This window comes from Phascolarctos cinereus, unplaced genomic scaffold (genome assembly GCF_003287225.1).
Source record: "Phascolarctos cinereus isolate Bilbo 61053 unplaced genomic scaffold, phaCin_HiC Scaffold_4;HRSCAF=312, whole genome shotgun sequence".
NCBI classification, from domain to species: Eukaryota; Metazoa; Chordata; class Mammalia; order Diprotodontia; family Phascolarctidae; genus Phascolarctos; species Phascolarctos cinereus.
Window position 1 is genome coordinate 7,695,747 of NW_027555847.1, and position 20,509 is coordinate 7,716,255.

Genomic DNA, 20,509 nt, shown 5'->3' on the forward strand with positions numbered 1-20,509 from the left:
GTTCCAGCTGGAGACCTTCCTGTATAGGAGTTCAGTAGCTTCCTACCCATGCATATCTCCAATTCCCAGTCCCCTTGTCCACATCACGCTGATCCCCACAAGTAGAACATTAGTGCTCTTCTCCATAATCTCTTAGAAGCCCAAACTCTCTTCCAGACTCAGCTCCAGGGCCACTTGGTGCCTAGCAAAGCTTTTCCTGATCACCCCAGTTATTAACCCAACTCTCCCCAGAAACTACTTTGCATACAGTTTGCGTTTATTCATCAGATATGAATCATAGCAATTGGAGGGCAGCTATTGCTTTGGGTTTTTGTGTTTCCAGCTCCTAGCACGGTCTTTGGCATCTAGTAAGCACTTAAATAATGTTTCCTGAATTGAATTGAATTGAATTTTGTAAGCCAGGCTCTCAGAATGGATTACAGGATGCAGGCTGGGTTTTACAAAGGCCCTTGTGAAACTTTGGGTTGTCAAACTCCTCAATGTCCTTTGAACTCGACCCAGCAATAGCACTTCTAGGGCTATATCCCAAAGAGATCATAAAAATGGGAGAAGGACCCATATGCAAAAACAATATTTATAGCAGCTCTTTCTGTGGTGGCAAAGAATTGGAAATTGAGGGGATGCCCACAATTGGGGAGTGGTCAAACAAGTTGTTGAATGTAATGGAATATTACTGTGCTGTAAGAAATGATGAGCAAGCAGATGTCAGAAAAACCTGGAAAGACTTGTATGGACTGATGCTGAGTGAAGTGAGCAGAACCAGGAAAACATTGTATACAGTAACAGCCATGTTGTATGATGACTAACTTTGATAGACTTAGTTCTTCTCAGCATTGCAAGGATCTAAGACAGCTCCAAAAGTCTCATGTTGTCCACACCCAGGGAAATAACTAGGGAGTTTGAGTGCAGGTCGAAGAATACTATTTGCTCTTTTTTTCTTCTGTTTTGTTTTGTTTCTTCTTTCTTGTGGCTCCTCCTATTGGTTCTAATTCATGAGTAATGTGAAAATATGTTTAATAGGAATATATATATGTAGAACCTATATCAGATTGTGTGCCATTTTGGGGAGGGAGGGTGAGAAAATTTAAAACTCAAAAGTGTATGTAAGTGAATGTTGAAAACTAAAAATAAATTAAATATTAAAAATGCCCTTTGAACTCCTAGCTAGCATAGGACAAACTTGGGAGAATATCCAAAAGGGAAGAAACAGGAAAGGGCAAGAAAAAAGGAAGGAAATGGATGGAAGCATTTCTCCTGACTCTAGAGCAAAGAGATTGCTTTTTGTTGCAAATGACTTCCAAATTCTCATGGTCGAGAAAATAAATTCACTGTTCACCACAGCAAGAATAGTCACAAATGTGGACTGGACTTTGAAATTATGCAACCTGTCTCATTCAGGAGACGTCCTTCATATGTCTTAATACGAATTCTCTGAGTATTTACTCTAATATTTTATAAATTTCCAAAACAGCACTTAAACACCTTTCCTGATATCTTATCAGCAGAATTGGTTTTCTTTGTCAAGAACATTGCATCATTTGGTATATACTTTGTAGTTTCCTTGGTGTGTATCATGCCCAAAAGAATGAAAGCTCCTTGAAGGCAGGGATTATTTTTTTTTTCTTTCTTTTCCATATGTAGCACAGAGTCCTGCTCATAAGAAGCACTCAATAAATTTCTAATGCATTGAATTGAATTGAATTCCTGCCTCATTTGATTTAAGTGAGGAAAGGTAATAAAAGAGCCCTATTGCTTAAAGGGGGGGAAATGTAAAAGGGGATGGAGTGAGCCTCAGTCCCATTCTGGAAGTTCTACTGGAGTGTAAGCCTTTATAAGAGCAAAGAAGTGATTTCTTAACTGCCAAATAGCAGGAACAATATTCTTGACATAATGAATATGTAGACATATGAGGACAGAGTCATTTATTTTGCTTCCAAATTAACTATTGGGAGGTGACTGGATTTGAGGGGTATAATTTCATGAGGAAAATTATAGATGAAAAAAAAATAGTATCACAGATAATGGTGAAAATTCTTCTAATCCTATCATGTAAGTCTTCTATGTCACCACATACTAAGTGCCCTTCTTAAATGAGGCTAAGGGAAGAGTTAGGTGCCTAGCCTTCCTGATGGCTAGGTGGAGATATATATAGTTGAGTCTAGATTCAGGAAGATCTGAGTTCAAATCTAGCCTCAGACACTAGCTATGTGACCCTGAGCAGGTCATTTAATGTCTGCCTTCCTTAGTTTCCTCAAATAGAAAATGAATATATGCCTCACAGAGTGGTCATGAGGATCAAATGAGATAATATTTGTAAAATCAAATGAGATATATGTGTACAATGCTTAGCACAGTACCTAGCACAAAGTAGATACTTAATAATGTTTGTCCCTTCTCCTATAAAAATACAGAGAAAAATCGGGGCTCTCCCAAACCATAGAGACAGAGTTATAGTCAAGAATTTATGCATCTGTCACAAATGCCATTAACCTCACCTGGGGAAAATGGGAAAAATTGGAGGTGGAGGGTAGGAGGATAGTATCTTATATGGGTCTTGGGGGGGTGAGCAGCAGAGAACCTCTCACAATTAAGGCGAGTCTCTGCACTACTCTATTCTGTCTCCCAAGAGAATAATATTCGTAAAGCACTTACCAAGAGGTTGGCACATAGTAGACACTAAATAAATGTTAGTTCCCTCCTGCACATGGGTACATATACATACACACACACACACACACACACACACACACAGGGCAGCAGGCCTACTTAAATGAATTCTTTTTAATAATTAGTCACTAGGTCACCAGTTTCATAACATTTGGCATACAAAGCATCAATTACTAGGGGTTGCTCTGAAAATAGATGTTTTGGGGAGAAGGTCTTGAAAGGGGTATTGTAGCTGAACATCCACCCAAATAAACCCCTTAAATTAAAGCAAGTCCACTGGGACAAATCTAGTCCAGTTCTGATTTTACAGAGGAAGAAACTGAGGCCCCCAGAGAGTGGAAGTGACCTGCTATGATCCCAAAGGAAGTTTTTGTTTTCAATTTTAACAGAAACTGAGGAAGAGTTAAGGTGGGGTCAAATGAGACAAATCTCACAGATTCATTGCTGATCAAATTGATCCTTCTTTTTTAAATAATTGATTTATTAATTTTTAGTTTTCAACATTCACTTCTGTAAGATTTTGAGTTTAAAATTTTCTTTCCTTTCCTTTCCTCCCCGTCCCCAGACGTGCAATCTGATATAGGCTCTACTTATACATTCACGTTAGGCATATTTTCCCATTAGTCATGTTGTAAAGAACAATCAGAACTAATGGGAGGAACCGCAAGAATGAAGCATTAAAACAAAACAACAAAAGAAAAGGAGAGCAAATAGTCTGCTTTCATCTGCATTCGGACTCCATCAGTTCTCTCTCTGGACATGGATAGCATTTCCCATCATGAGTCTTTTGGAGTTGTCTTAGATCCTTGCATTGCTGAGTAGAGCCAAGTCAATCGAAGGCAGTCATTGTACAATGTGGCTGTTACTGTGCACAATGTTCTCCTGGTTCTGCTCACTTCGCTCAGCATCAGTTCATGTAAGTCTTTCCAGGTTTCTTTTGAAGTCTACCTGCTCATCATTTCTATGGCACAATGGTATTCCATTACATTCATATACCACAACTTGTTTGGCTATCTGTCAATTGATGAGCATCCCCTGAATTTCCAATTCTTTTCCACCACAATAAGAGCTGCTATAAATATTTTTGTATATGTGGGCCCTCTTCCCACTTTTATGATTTTTTTGGTATACAGACCTAGAAGTGGTATTGCTTGGTAAATTGATCTTTCTTATGCACAGAGCTGACTGTGTGACCCCCTCCCCAACTCAGTAAGCTCGAGTCATTTCCTATTACTTCCAGCATCACATATAAAATTCTCTGTTTTGCTTTTAAAATGTTCTAAAACATGCCTACCCCATATTTCCAGTCTCCTTATACCTTTCAACCTAAGCCCCTCTCACCCTCACACATACAAATCCTCTACAATCAGGTGAAGCTGACCTCCCAGCTATTCCTCCCACAAGACAGTCCATGTCCAGACTCTAGGATGTTGTCTTTAGCTGTCCCCCATGCATGGTGCACTCTCCTTGCTCATCCCTACCTCCTGGCTTCCCTGGCTTCCTTCAAGTCACAGCTAAAATCCCACCTTCTACAAGAAGCCTTTCCCAATCCCCCTTTATTCTATAGCCTTACTTTTGTTTATTATCTCCAATTTCTCCCATCTAGAGCTTGTTCATACAGTCGTTTACTTGTTGTCTCCCCTGTTAGACTGGGAGCTCCTTGAGGGCCAGGATTCTTTTTTGTTTGTTTTGTTTTGGGCCTTTATCTATGTCCCCAAGGCTTAGCATAGTACTTGGTGTGTGGTAGATACTTAATAAATATTGATTGCCTTGTTGAACGATTCAAGTCCCTCATTTTACAGAGAAGGGAGCAAGGAAATAAGCATTTATGTTGTGACTACTGTGTGCCAGGCATTGTGCTAAGCTTTTTTACATACATTATCTGATTTGATCCTCACAACAACCCTGTGAAGAGTGACAGAGGCCAGAGCTAATGTCTGAATAGCAGGTCAGACCCAGGTCTCCCGATTCCTAGTTGTGTGTTCTTTCAGCCAGGTTGTGGAGGGCTAGCTTTCTATGGGTAGAACAGGGATGGTGACATGAGCCCTTCCAAGGCAATGCTGCTCTTCTGACTCAAGAATACTCATAAGTAGCTCAGTGGCCACAGAATTAGGGTTGGAATGGAAAGGCAATATTTAACTCAGATTTCTCCCTCTACACCAAGTCCAGTATTCTTTCCCTCACACCTGATGCTTCTCAAAACATGACTCTAAATAACTAAACTCCACAAGAAAAGATAAAAAGGGATCCTGAGATAGATTGCCTGCTTGAGTCTGGGCAAGTAGTCACCTCACCGATCAGTGCCCAGGCAACAGTCTAAGACTAGATGTAGTGGGATGGGTGTGCTCTATGCCCATGGAGTGGGGTTCCCTATACTAAGGAAATCATAGGTCCAGTCCCCAAAATAATAATAAATAAAAAAGACAGAGATTGAGAGACAGAGATAGAGGAAGAGGAAGAAGAGTGAAGGAGGGAGGGAAGGAAGGAAGCTTTTCCCCTTCAGCCACAGAGAATGAAGCAACTCTGAGCTCCTGAATTTCAAGCTCTACCAGTCCTGAAGGTTCATGGATTGGGTATCCATTTCCCATGGTAGATGGTCCTTGCCAATCCAGGAATTGAAAGCTGCTTCTTTGTGACCCCTTTGTGATCCACTGGAGATTCCAGTCAAGTGCTGGATGAGTCCCAATCATTCCCTGCCATTCCAAACAGCCAGAAGGTGACTTGGAATCCGTCATTGAGTAAGATAGTGTTGAATAGTTGAACTGCAGAGGTCTCATGACAACCCTTTACTGATGAGCTAATGCAGTCACTGCTATTATTAACACTGCAACCTGCTCCCTTTCCTCTCCCTCTCAGCAGCAGCTGGAATGTCCGTATGGAGTTTACAGTCACAGAACTTTACTGGCATTCTCTCCGCCTTTCTGGCTGCAATGGTATTTGGGCATGTGACCTGGCCTTTTCATTTAGGGCTTTGTCCAGCTTAAGCTCACTCCATTCTGACAAGTACAGAAGGTGAAAACATCACCTAGACACTTCATTTTCAGACAGACCTCAGCCCATCACTTAAAGATTTATTTGAGTTGACTGGTAGTGCCAGAATAGATGGAAGTCACCTTGGAACCAAAGAGGTCACTCAGAGTTCACTCAGCAACATGATCTATCTTTGACCCTATGAACCAAGACACCAGCTATGCTGTCCTGACTGGTGACAGCCGGCCCCACACCCAATGGTGTTCTCTTCCTCTCCCATCCTGACTGGCCATGTGCACCATCCCCTACTCCTTCCTATCTTTTTTTCTGGGAACTGCAATCAGATCAGCATTACCATTGCTTCTGGAAAGGTAATGTCAATCCACTGATTTCTTATTCTATTCACCGTCACTGGGACTTACTTTAATTAGAATATGAGCTCTTTGAGGGCAGGGACCATATCACTGTCATATTTGTATTCTTAGCAGTTAGCTTAATAAGCATTAATGCTTTCTATTCTTTCTGTGTATCTGCCTATCTATCTATCTATCTATCTATCTATCTATCTATCTATCTATCTATCATCTATCTGAGGCAGCTAAGTAAAGCAGTGAAAAGTGTTCTGGGCCTGGAGTCAGAAAGACTTGAGCTCAAATCCTGCCTCAGACACTAGCTGGGTGACCCTAGGTCACTTAACCTCTGCTCATCTCAGTTTCCTTAACTATACAATAGGGATCATAACAACCCTTGCCTCCCAAGGTGGCTGCAAAGATCAAATGAGATAATAACTGTAAAGTGCTTAGCACACAGTAGGTATTATACAAATGCTTATTCTCCTCTTAGCCCTTCTGTCTATCCATCTATCTATGTCAACCTCTCTATCTATGAATGTCTATCCATCTCTACTATCTATCTATCTATCTATCTACCTATCTATCTATATATCTATATATCTATATAGATATATAGATATAGATATATATATAATGTATATATAATCTCTTTATCTATCCACAATCATATGCATATATATGTTTTTATAAAGGGGAGCAGGGAACAGATATATGGATAGATACAGATATATCTATCATCTAGATAAATCTTTTCTATAAAGGAACAAGAGACAGAAAGGGAGCATGACTTCACTAAAAACAGTGCATTTGAATGAAGGCCTGGCTCTTCTCCAGGACATGCCAGCCTCTTACTATGATGCTTCTGATCCCCTTGGTGCTTACATGGTCTCTCAGAAATGGAGGGATTAGGAGCCACATATTTTTGTAACCAAGGGCATTACCATGGCATCTGAAAGTGGGGCCAATCTACTAAAAAGCCTAGGAGTGGAAGCTCTCCCAGGTTAAGAGTCCCCAATCCATTCCTATATCTCAGTTCTTGCCTCATTTTTTCCTATTGAGTTCCAACCATCCTTTAAAATCAAATGCAAAAGCTCCCGCCTCCGTGAGGCAATCCCAGGTTACTATAAGGATATTGCACTATACCTCCTGCTTTGGTTAAGTGTGGTAAAATAAGAGGGGCAGGGATTTTTGCCCATTTGTCTAAATAGGAAACCAAGTCACCCAGGGGAGAGGGGAGGTGAGATTCCTAAGGTCACAAAGCATACAATCATCCAGGGAAGTGTTTCACATCATAACAACCTTAGCGGCTCTTTGCCAAGGAAACCTTTTCCCTATTTAATCCAGTCTCCTCACGGCCTTGCTTCTTGTAAATGCCAACCATTGCAGAAACCTTTTTAGGGTTGTTCTGCTAGCAAAGAGAGGAGAGCACAGCCCAGATGTGAGGGCTGCTGGGAAACTAGCAACAAGACACTGATTGGCATCAGTCAAGAGCCCTCCTCAGAAAGACAGAACGACTGATTGAATTCCACACTTCCACATCTGCTTTCAATTACACTTACGTCAAGTCATTTTATTATTTGACAAAACCAATCCAAGGAATTGAATTTTGTCAGATGCCTTGAAAGGTCGTTAAAAGCTCATAAATAGATCTCTACATACGCACACACAAAAGTGGCCCGCCATTGGGTCAGTGGAAATGTCTGTGAGTTTGTTCAGTGATAAGGTGGACTCAGTTTGCCTGTCATTCAGCACAGCCTTGTCACTTTCACCTGAAGTGAAGGAGTCCCTGAGCTATCCACAGGACTGAGACGCAGAAGGGACCTCAGGGGTCATCCCATCGATTGCCTTCCTTTTTCCCAGGAGGAAACTGCGGCAGAGAAAGGGGAGAGACTGGAGCAAAGCCACACTGGTGAAAAATACTAGGGCTGAGACTGGAGTCTTCTGAGTGCAAACACACTGGTCTTTCCACTGAACTTCACTGGCTCAGAGGGAATGAGCAAAGAACAAAAAGAAAGCCAGTGAGTGATCTTATAAGGTGAGTACAGGGATGTGTCAACCATCTCCACGAGAGGGCAGAAAAGGAGGACATTGCTTGTAATCTGGCATTTGGTCAGAGGGCCTATGCAGGGTCTTCAGATATCAATATCTTTCTTTACACATGGTAATCACCAGTCAGTAGGTAGCATGGTATCATGGGTAGAGAGCCAGGAATATCTGAGTTCAAATCTCAGCCTCTGACAAATTCTGGGGCATGATCCTGTTATGATTCCTGTTGTATAGTTGAGTAAACTGAGGTGAGCAGAGGTTAAGTGACCTAGGGTCACCCAGCTGTAAACTCTCCGTGCCCTAGGCAACCCCTTGAAGTCCATAAATTACAGATAAGGTGCCAAACTGTACCCAGTGAAAAAGAAAGAAATAGCTTTCATAAGAGGACAGATCATAAAATGCATTACTCTCCTCTTGGTAGGGAGGTAGGAATCTGTAGAAATGGAATATATGCTCTCAGAAACAGTTATTTTTGCTTGTGTTTTTCTTTGCTATGATGGAGGGCCCGATGGGGAGGGGGCTGGTATTGGGAAAAATGGTGAAGTCAAAATAAAAGGTACCAATTAAATATTTCAGGGGGGAAAACCCTGACAATGTAAACCACTTGAATGATTCTGATGGACAAGAAAATTCATTGTGGGGAAGTATCTGAAAGTGCACATTTAGCATCCAGCCCAATCCTTTCCTCTCCTCACTTCCCCTGGAGAACAATTCAATGCTCTGAGCTTGATCAATGAAGCCATAAATGTGATTGCCCTAGTGACCTTTAGAGCAGTCTCTTTCCCTGGTCACCTCAGGAACAAATTTCCTGTGTTGGAATTTAACTGCTGACAGTCAGAGAACCCCCAAGGTGCTGGAAGACCACGCCAGCAGGAGAAAAATAGCAAGGTGGAAAGCAAGATGCTTGGGGGGCAGGCTTGCTCCTCCAGAAAGGGTTCTTGGTTTAATTCAGGAAAGCCACGGTTTCAGATGACCTCTTCCCTGCCTCTTCCAATTCTAAAAGGACCCATTTTAAGCAATTCTATCTTAACTGATGTTTTTTTCCCCTCCAATTTGATTTGGGGATTCAACAGCTTTCCCACCTGCTGGGAAATCTTCAGGAAACTTGTGCTAATGCTTCACTCCCTCTAGGCCTTCACTTTATGTTTTCAGAAGAAGAAGCAACTACCAGTCAACATTCCAACAAGGAAGGAGAAGAGTTGGGGGGGAGGGAGGCTGCTTCTGAAAAAGTCAGAAATAATCTGGGGGGAGGGCACTGTTTCTCTTGAAAAAGAGTATTTGTGAATGAATATTTCTTGACTTCTGGGGTCTTCAGGATGCTTCAAAGTAGCACCTTGGTGGGGGGGGGGGAATCAGAGAACTGATTTCACAACCCGCCTCTGCCATGGAAAACTGTATGGCTTTGAGAAACTCTGACTCGAATTCCTCGTCAGCAAAAGGAGGGTCTTGGACTCAGTGGTCTCTGAGATCACTGTTCTCTCTAAGTTGACTATTCTTTGAGTTAAATTTAGACCGCGTCTCTCCCTTAAAGACCCACAGACAGCAAAGGTTGGAAACCTCTCAAGGAAGAAGGCCAGTTGATATTCATATAAAACAGATGGGCTTCTTTCAGCTAGGCAGAGATGTAACAGCAACTCACAATGGCCATAGGACACATGACACTTGAGCTAGAAGGGGTCGTTTTCCAATCAACCAAAAGGCATTTACTAAGCACCTACTGTGTGCCAGGAACCATGCTACTTACAGGAGTATGAAGTCAGAAGACTGCAACCACACAATTTATAGTTGTGGAAACTGAGGCCCAGAGAGATATTTCCAAGGTCAGAGAGTAAGAAAGTCAAGGTCTGAGTCCAGATTCATGACTTCACACCGCAAATTCTATTCTACCATGAGGATTCGCATGGAATTTCTAAGACACTTTGCACACGTTAGCTGAATTGAGTCTCAAAGCAGCCCTGGAATGTTGGTAACAGAAGTATTATTATTTCCATTTTGCACATGGGGATCTGGGCTGGGAGGAGTTGGGGGTCAGGTGGGTCTGTAGGGATGGAATAGGGTATGTGCTATCAAAAATGATTACTTTTACGTAACTGTTTTTCTCTGCTATAATGGTCCATTGGGGAGGGGGCCAATGTTGGGAAATAATAGTGATATCAAAATAAAAGGCACCAATAAAATATTTCAGGGGAAATGAATCCTCTGTTCCTCCCGTTAGAAAATGACAGAGGTGGTATTTGAACCCAGGTCTGACTTCAAATCAAGTGTCTCTCTACCATACTACACTAGCTACTAAATTTAAATTCTTTAATGAAATTGACTACAGCGTAGAGGCCATGACCTTAGGACCAAATTCCCATAATGCATGGGCTGAGCAAGTTTTGTTTATTTGGGAGGATTCTATGGATTACATTTCCCAGAAGGCAGGATGCCTGACCACAGAGCATGGTGAGATCACATGAGGACTCTGATGGGGGGGAAGGTTATGAGGTGGTGGTTTTAAAAAGCAGGACGATCAGAGGGATGGAGTGGAGCACTAGTCTCTAAACTCAGTACATGTGAGGGATAGGTTATAAGCTACTCTCTGAGCCGGAGGTCAGAAGTGAGGACCACATGGAACAGGTTTGGCCATGGCATGCCCAAACCCAACATCTTGTCTGGAACCAGCAATTAAATGATCAACAAGCATTTATTTAGCATTTACTATGTGTCAGGCATTACTCTCAGCCCTGGGGTTACAAAGAAGAAAACCTACATTCCAATGGGGGCGATACTGTAAGTGTAATGGGGGACTGGCCAAGGAGAGTCCAGCCCTTAGGAGCATCTGCAACTGGTTCAGCTATGTGGATTTCCATAGGGTCACAGTGGACTGGAAACAAAACCTATGTGTGCTTTAAAGTTTACATGGGTGATTGTGGAAGCCAACAACTGTGCAAGGTCATAAAGGCTGAGCTCTCATTGCCTCCCTACCTATCTGTCTGTCTGTCTATCTATCTATCTATCTATCTATCTATCTATCTATCTATCTATCTACCTATCTATCTATCTATCTATCTATCCATCCATCCATCCATCCATCTATCCACCCATCTATCTATCCATCCATCCATCCATTTATCCACCCACCCATCTATCTATCTATCTATCTATCTATCTATCTATCTATCTATCTATCATCTATCTGTCCATCCATCCATCCATCTATCTATCTATCTATCTATCTATCTATCATCTATCTGTCCATCCATCCATTCATCCATCCATCCATCCATCCATCTATCTATCTATCTATCTATCTATCTATCTATCTATCTATCTATCCATCCATCCATCTATCCACCCATCTATCTATCCATCCATCCATCCATTTATCCATCCATCTATCTATCTATCTATCTATCTATCTATCTATCTATCATCTATCTATCCATCCATCCAACCATCCATCTATCCATCTGTCTATCAATCTATCTATCTATCTATCTATCTATCTATCTATCTATCTATCATCTATCTGTCCATCCATTCATCCATCCATCCATCTATCTATCTATCTATCTATCTATCTATCTATCTATCTATCTATCCATCCATCCATCTATCCACCCATCTATCTATCCATCCATCCATCCATTTATCCATCCATCTATCTATCTATCTATCTATCTATCTATCATCTATCTATCCATCCATCCAACCATCCATCTATCCATCTGTCTATCTATCAATCTATCTATCTATCTATCTATCTATCTATCTATCTATCTATCATCTATCTGTCCATCCATTCATCCATCCATCCATCTATCTATCTATCTATCTATCTATCTATCTATCTATCTATCCATCCATCCATCTATCCACCCATCTATCTATCCATCCATCCATCCATTTATCCATCCATCTATCTATCTATCTATCTATCTATCTATCTATCTATCTATCTATCTATCCATCCATCCATCCATCCATCCAACCATCCATCTATCCATCCATCTATCTATCCATCCATCCATCAATTTATCCATCTATCTATCTATCATCTATCTATCCATCCATCTATCCATCCATCTATCTACCCATCTATCTATCCATCCATCCATCCATTTATCCATCCATCCATCTATCTATCTATCTATCTATCTATCTATCTATCTATCTATCTATCTCATTTTCTATCATCTATCAACCTAGCTATTTCTCAACATATATATGTATATATATTAATTTATTTGTAAATAAATTAGCACAATGCTTAGCCTATAATAGGTGTTTGATAAATGCCTATTTTCTTTCCAGGATCAAATATAAAATTCTCTGTTTGATGTTCAAAGTCCTTCATAATCTGACCCCTTCCTGCCAGGGAAATGGATAAATCACAATCTAATGAGGATAATGCAGAGTACAAACAAGGTAATTTTAAAGGAGATGGAATTAGCAGTGGAGGGAATCAGGTTGATTCCAGATTTGAGAGAAACACTTTAGAATCTCCCAATGTGCTCCAAGGAACTCCAAGGAGCAGAAAGCAGTCCAGCCTACAAGTTTACCACTGGAACTGCTGCTCCTGAAGTGACTGTCCTCTTGTGCTGGGAAATCAGAGGAGTTAAATGAGGATTAGATTAGAACTCCCTGGGAGGCAAAGGAAAAATTGCTCCTGACTATGTGTGTGTATGGGGGGTGGAGAGTGTGGGTGTATAGGATGCCTTTACTCTTTGAATCACTTCCTTATTTACATTGTTGCTTGTCTTAAGTAAATGCTTTTGCCACATTATTTGTATCTCTAGGACAGCCTGATGATAAAGGATGGCTCCTATGGGGGGGGGTGTTGCGGTTCTAGTCAAGAGGTACATGGGTGATTGTCCACAGTAGCGCCCACAGAACCTAGGCACTGCTGTGAGTGGGGAGGGGGGAGTAGTCAATCATAATTTACCCTTTAAAAATGATCTAAATCTATCCTTAAAAAAAACATTCATTGGAGGTGAACTTATACCTAGGACAAACTTGAAAATGAACTACCCCATTTCATTGTCCACCTGAAGTTTTGAGCCTCCATGTTAACACTTGTGATTTGACATCAGAAAATGAATATGCTCAGGCCAGTGAATCAATAAATATTTGTTGCTGTTTGTCCTTCACTCTGTAAGAGGACCACAACATCAGGGACATGATGCCATGACATGCAAGTGAAGTAGATTTAAGTGAGGGTGGTATGTGCAAAGTCATCAGCCTCACTTTCTCCTCTGCAGCCATCTGGGAGCAGTAGCCACATATTGATCAGGACAACTAGAGATGGCCCAGGATGCAGTGGGGAACCTTGGCCTCCTACTATGTTCTAGGCACTGTGCTAAGTGTTGGGGGTACAAAGAAGGATAAAAGAGAGCATCTACCCTAATGGAGCTCACAATCCATTGGAGGAGCCAACATGCAAGCAATTACGTGCAAACTAGTTATAGAGGAGAAAGCAGAGACGATAAACACAGGGAGGCATTAGAACTAAGGAGGGACTTGATGGAAGCCAGAGTAGCCAGGAGGCAGAGGTGAGGAAGGCAAGAATTCTAGGCATGGGGGACAAGGAAGGGAAAATATCTGGAATCTGGAAATGGAGTACCTTGTTGGAGGGACAAGGAGGCCAATGTCATCAAATTGTTGTGTGTATGTGTGCGTGTGTGTGTGTGTGTGTGTGTGTGTGTGTGTGTGCGTGGTGGAATGGAGAAAGGTGTAAAGTATAAGAAGGCTGAAGAGGCAAGAAAGGGCCAGGTTATGAAGGACTTGTAACACCAGTATTTTATGTTTGATCCTGGAAGAAGAACAAGCATTTATTAAGCACCTACCATGTACCAGGCCGTGTGCTAAGCACTACAAAGATGATCTTACTTGGTCCCCACAACAACGCTATGAGGTGGATGTTATTATTATATCCATTTTACAGTTAAGCAAACAGAGGCAAAATGGGTTAAGTGACTTGCTCAGGGTCACACAGCTCCGAAGTATCTGAGGCTGGATTTGAAAATCTCAGATCTTTCTGATTCCAGGCACAGTGCTCTATCCATTGCACCACCCAGCTACCCAAGGTGGCAGAGAGCTGCTGGAGTTTACTGACTAGGGGTGACGTGATTAGATCTATGCTTGTGGAAGATTGATTTGACAGCAGAGTGGAGGCTGTAAAGCTTTCACATTGCAAGTTACCCCTGTAGGCCAGAGGATTTCAAGAATTATGTGGCTAAACTTAAAGTCTGTCTTTTGTCTTTCATGAGACCCTTTATTCTAAGAAGGACAAATAGTCAAAGTACCTGCGTGCTGTGAGATGATCAGGACAGACTGGTACTGCAGCAGGGCTAGATGAGGTCTGTCCTACCTAGGGATTAGCATTGGAGCAGACACCAGAACAGCTGGCCTCCCAAGAGGCCTCGTTAGCACTAACAAGTCTGTGGGATTCGAGGATCTTTCATCACTTGCAACATTCCCCTCTCCAAGCTTTGTTGGTCCAGCTCAGGGGCTCAGGAACCCGGACTGAGAGTAAAATGTGCTGGTCACAGGAAGGCTATTTATCACCAGTCTTCACCACCTTCCTCTGGCTGCTCTGCAGTAGATTGGTGATGCCGGAGGCATCCTCCATCTTTCTGTGTCGTGGAGGGTTCTGCTTTCTCCCCAAAGAGAAGGTAAACTCCTTGAGGGAAAGACCTGCTTCACTTTGGCATCAGTAATTCAGTCTCTACTGCATACTTTGGAAATTGCTTTTCAACAAGTGTAAGATTTTATATGCTCCCTATGGCAGTGATAGTAATATCTCCTTGTACCCCACACCCAGCTGCACAGAGTAGCAATGGTTTGCACACAGTAGTCACTCAATAAATATTAATTGAATCTAATTGAATCACCCTAAAGCTGGCATTTTTAACCTAGGGCTCATAGAACTCCCAAGGACTCCATGGGCAAATTTTGGAGGAAGAGGGGAGGGGCTGTGAAATTGTTATTTTTTAAAAATTTGAAAACTGAGATTTAATGAAATTGACTTTCTTTGTAAAATCTACATATTTTAGTTTATATACTAGAAACATGATTCTGAGAGGGTTAGTGATCCATTAACTTCACCAGACTATAGCCAAGGGGATCTCCGTACCACAAAAAAAGATTAAGAACTCCCACCTTAAAGGGATTATGAATTCATGGAGAAAAATAAACCTTTGGCTGGAGTTTCTGGAGAAGCATGATGGGATTGAAGGAATAGTTATCAACATCAGAAAATCCAAATCATCAGATACCCAAAGGACGTGACATTGACTTCTATTGTTCAGCACAACTGCACAGACTATAGGAGTTCTGTCATTCACCTGGGCTGAGGCAGTTAACAGGACCCTGAAGGAGCAAAAGCTCCTGGAGCAGAAGGCTGTGGTTAGATAGAAGATCCTATGAAATGGACTCCATTCTCAATATGCACCAACAGTATAAAATGGCAGCCAACAAAGTGAATGCAATCTTTATCTGCTGAGAGACAAAGAGGCAGAGAGATATATTCCAGGACCTGAGGAGTTTTCTTATTTTTAATGGGCTATCTCAAAAGTTAACCAGAAGTACAATAACAGACTGACTCCCCACACTGGAGATCTTCACACAAAGGCTATGCTGTGAGATAATCAGTTACTAGATATATAGCAGAGAGGATTCTTATTTAGATATGAGTTGGACCACATGGCCACTGGGTCCCTTCCAGTTCTGAGGTTCTCAACAGAGGTAAAGGCCCAGAGTAATAGTGCTGGGGAGGAAGGTTATAGGACAATGGGATCACACATTGATAGAGTCCCCAATTCTCTTCAAGGCGTAGTTCAGTGTTCTCTATTATCCAAGACCTTTCCTGATCTATCTACAATTGTTAGTGCCCCTCCCCCCTGAAATAATTTTATTAATATGACAAGTTTTTGTTAAGAACCTAGTATATGATTAAAGAAAGAAACAGAAAAAGACAAAAGCAGGGAAGATGACCGGGATAAAACAGAGAGCTTCCATTCCATTGGAGGTTCAATTCTATTGTATCTCCATTGTACATATGTATTTTGAATTTCTTTATCTGTAATATATAGTACCCACCACCTAACAGGATGTAAGCTTCTTGAGGGCCAGAGCTGGTTCATTTTAATTTTCATACCCTCAGCATTTAGAACATAATGAATAACAAAAGCTGGTGCAAATGAATAGAGGGAGTGAGAGTTGGGAGGGATCTGAGGAGCCATCTAATGGAATCCCCTCATTTTGGAGATAAGGAAACTGCAAAAGGCTAAATGACTTGCCCCAAGCCATGAAGCTCATAGAAGGTACCAATATGGCATAGGTCAGGGAACAATTAACTAGCCTTGAGCAAAATGGCAGGTGCTGTCATGCTACATCTCCTTCCCTTCAGGAGATCTAGCTACCACATGCCTGTGAAGCCCCTGCTCTGGCTGAGTGTCGTGATGGCCGTGAGCCTGAGCACAGAGGGTGTGTGACATGCATGGCTGACTGAAACAACCTGGACCCACAGTGAAGAGAAACACTAACATAATCTGAGACAGAAAAAAAATCCACTTTCAGGACTTGTCTGAGGTGTCTTGGAAGCCTCTTGTTTCTTCTTCAGCCTGACTCAGTCTTCTTGCAGAATGGGAGTCAACTCAGAAGACCTATGGCCCAGAAGGGTCTTTGTCCTCATCAACAAATGTTCATCATTCCCACACCGTTTGCTGGTGGGCCACCTTCCTTTAACAAACAGTGGCAAGCTCTATCCCAGTCTCCTGAAGAGCACACGTTCCATTTTGAGGTCTCTCTTAGTTTCTGTAGTGGGGGGAGGGTGCTGGAAGCTCAACTTTAAGCCTGGTTAATGTTATCCATCCTTTAAATGTGGCTCCAAAGATTAGGGAGACTTGTGATATCCTGTTTTTCTAAGATTTCTTCATCACCGTCCTCAGGATATGTTGCAGAGTTGGGTGTGGAGACTTAGGAAGAGCTCTTTTTTTTTTCTTCTTGGGTTATTGTTTCACATAATTCTGCATAAGAAATCAGGATGGTCTAATTTCAGGCACTCCCAGAATATGGGAAAGGAGACCCAAAACTCTATAACCCAGCTTTATCCAAATCCAGGTTCAACTTGGGTGTTGTTTTTTTGAGTAAAAGGTGGAAGGGAGAGAGATTGTTTTGTTTTAATGGCTTGGGTGTGGAGAGGTTTGGTTATCTGTTGCCTAGGAAATGTTCTCCAGCTGAAGGATCCTTGCCCATGTCAGCTGCTAAATAGAGATTCCAGGGTCCTCTCATTAATTCTGCATTAACTTTGTGACTTGCAATAACCTTCAGCCTCCAATTTCAACTTGCTCATTCTGCTTTCAAAAAAGACAACATCCCTGTGCCTGGAAAAACTGTAGGCATCCCAACTCTGTATGGCCATATGTCTTCTGAAGCACTGCAGATGAAGGACTTATGGAAGGAAGTCAAGGTGGTATCTCTACCACCCAAGATGATGGAAGCAGGAAACACAGAGGGAGGAAATCTCAGCCAAGGCCTTCAGTTTTCTCTTCACCAAACGTTTTCTCGAAATCACTGGTAGAGAATTAAACTGGCTGGTTTGTACCGATCAAGATTTTATCAGTTGGCAGTTATAGCCTATAGCCAGCACACATCTAGGTGCTTTAGGGTATATCATTCATGGCCCCTTCAAAGAGTCTGAAATCCAGTTAATAAGCTAAGACCAACACACATTAATAAACAAGGCAAATGAATAGATAATTAAGTGCCAAGACCTGACATAATGTCTTTATAGGCTTCTAGGAGCAAGTAACCAGCAATCATTTATTAAGCACCTACTGTGTAAGTCACCTAACCCTGTTTGCCTCAGTTTCCTCATCTGTAAAATGAGCTGCAGAAGGAAATGGTGAACCACTCCAGTACCTGCCAAGAAAACCTCCAATGGGGTCAGGAAAAGTTGGATACGACAGAAACAACTGAGCAATGACAACTCTACTGGGATGGGGATAGGTGATGGTGATGATGATGGTGATGACACAAAACATCTATACAGGGCTTTAAAGTGTGCAAAGTGATTCATACACATTCTATCAATTGACCCATAGAACTTAGAGGGAGGATCTATGGTTATCCTCATGGAAAAGATGAGGGAAATGAGGCTTACAGTAGCAACCTATTCATTGTCAGACATACTGCATGTAAATATCAGAGATAGGATTTGAACTCAGGTCACCTTGACTCCAAATCACACATTTTATCTCCCACACTAGAAGGATGGAGATCCTTGATGATGATGAAGAGCCTGGCCAAAGACTTTCAATTTGACCAGGGGCCCCAAAGATCAGAACTCCCCCTGAAATGGATGTCATATATGAGGCATCCTAAAAAAGTGGGATATCTGCTAGCAAACTTGAAGAAACATGCGGGGACAATTCCTGTAAGAAGGACCTGCTGTTCTCCAACGGCATGAGGGATTTCTGAGAGCCAGTACTTAGAATGATATACAACAAACTGTTAACTGCTAGAAGATACAAGAAATGATGACGCACTATTATTTGCTGACTCACTGTATCTGTACTTTCGTTTTGTCAAGAGCCACTAAAGTTCATTGGAATATCATGGTTTATCATGGAATAGAATGACCTAATGTACTCAGCCTGACCTAAGCAGAATAGGCTTCCATGGAAAATACATGCATCCATCTCTCTCTCTCTCTCTCTCTCTCTCTCTCTCTCTCTCTCTCTCTCTCTCTCTCTCTCTCCCCTCTCTCTCTCTCCCCCCCCCACTTTCTCTCTCTCCCTCCTCTCTGTCGTATCAGATATTCACTGGGCCATGAATTTAAACCTACACAGGACCCTAGAGAGGCAAATAATCTAATCCCTCTCATTTTACAGATGTCAAGAAAAGTTAATGGATTTGCCCAAGGTCACCCAAGTAGTAAGTAGTGGAACTGAGATTTGAACCCTGGTCCTCTGAATCTAAATCCAACACTCCTCCACTGCACCACACTGCATGTGTATCTAGTTCTTTCTGCTTACAGCATAGGTCTCTTTATGAATGGAAGGATGCATCATTTCTTCTTCTTACTGGATAGTTGATTGACATGTTAGATCATAGAATCTTGAAGTTCAAAGGAACCATCTAGTACATCCCCTTATTTTGCAAGTGAGGGTCAGAGCCCCTCAGAAGAGAAATGATTTCTTCTACCATTTTCAGAAAGGCTGACTTTGTGGAGATTTTATTGGCTCTTCTTCCCTACTTTCAACATCCCCATCAGATCTATGCGTGTGGGTTATTAGAATAAGGTGATTGGTATGCAAGGTTTTCTATGCCTTGCTGTTCATGCAATATTGACTTTGCAGGAGTATTGACAAATACTTCATTTGTCCCTACAAATCCAGTGATGCAATGGGCAGGATCCTGATTCTCTGAAGTCAGTGGTTTGCTATGGGTCTGAAATTCAAGTAGAGACAAAAACAGATGGAGTTGTTTGGTTTGGTTTTCTTCCCTTGTTCTTTCAAAGCAAATCAGTGTATGTTATGAAAGAAACCCCAAGTACAATTCAAGCATGAGGACTTAAAATGGCCCCAAAATCCAAGCACAGTTAACTTGGGACTGGTCTGTCCATCCTCTTTGTGAGGTTTGTAGAGCTTCCCCAGGGAGTTCTAAACACTTTGAGGCCATCGAACAAAATAAAGAGGACAGCATTACAGAAAAATTATGTGCATTTATACTAAATCGTAATGACAGTGTTTTCTAGCTTTGCTTTAATAGCTCCTTCACCATCCCCAATCTTGAAAGAGAGATCATCCCAATCTTTGAGGAACGAATTTTGGACTTCAAAAGCCCTTATGGGAGGCATTAATTTGCCCCAGTCAGTAACTGTGACTTCATAAAGGAGGGTGGCTGGTGTCTACTGTATAGGCACTTGGACCCCTTGTACCTGGCTGTGTAAGAATTAATACCCTAGGAAGAAAGTAGAAATGCCACTGGTGAATGGTATCTTAGACCCATCAGAAAATGGAAATACCAAATGTCTTTAAAAAAAAAAAGAGCCAATGGTGTTAAATCATATTGGGGATCTGCCAAGAAGAGGGGATGATGCAGACCTCTCCGAGTGGACATGCCATCTCTGCCTGATCCTTCTCAAATGTCTATTCCAAAATGAAGGTCCTCAGAGTTTCTGAAATGGTCCAGTCTCACAAAAACAGTTGAAAAGTATTTACAGTAGTGGAGCTGCCTGTGCGTTGCATGAGATTTCTCTAGTTGCCAACATTATTGTGAGCTAAAAGCACAATAAGAATAATTCTTTGGACGAGACTAATGAGGCTCCCTTCTTAAGGACTGTCATGATTTATGCACCATGACTACTTCCCAGGCAATGGGGGATAAACCAACCAGGGAACAAACAGTTGGCTAGAAGGCAAAATGTGAACATTTCAATTCCCAGGTTCCATTACAATTGTGCAGACCCTTGTAAGAGGTACCTT